Raw genomic sequence first — 603 nt, forward strand, 5'->3', positions numbered from 1 at the left:
ATATATATAAATATATATATATATATATATATATATATATATATATATATATATATATATATATATATATATAATGTTTGTGTGTGCGCATGCATATATATATATGCGCATAGTAAATATTTGCATACACAATTACATATCTACACATAATATATATATATATATATATATATATATATATATATATATATATATATATATATATATATATATATACATACATATATATATGTATATATATAAATATATAATATATACAGTATATATATATATATATATATATATATACATATATATATATATATATATATATATATATATATATATATATATATATATGTATACATATATATATATATATATATATATATATATATATATATATATATATGTATACAGTATATATATAAATGATTATATTCCCTATAAACATAGTCTTTCTAAATACATGTAAAACCTAGCCAAAAATATACCAAACGTAAAAGACAGCCTCGAAAGACTGAAAACTGGATATCTCTAAGTTTGCACAAAAACGTATAGAAAAAGAAATCTCTGATGAAAGATTTTAGGAAAACATTTTATGGTTAGAACCTTGAACTAATA

Source organism: Palaemon carinicauda, chromosome 11, assembly GCF_036898095.1.
Source record: "Palaemon carinicauda isolate YSFRI2023 chromosome 11, ASM3689809v2, whole genome shotgun sequence".
In the NCBI taxonomy this organism is placed as follows: Eukaryota; Metazoa; Arthropoda; class Malacostraca; order Decapoda; family Palaemonidae; genus Palaemon; species Palaemon carinicauda.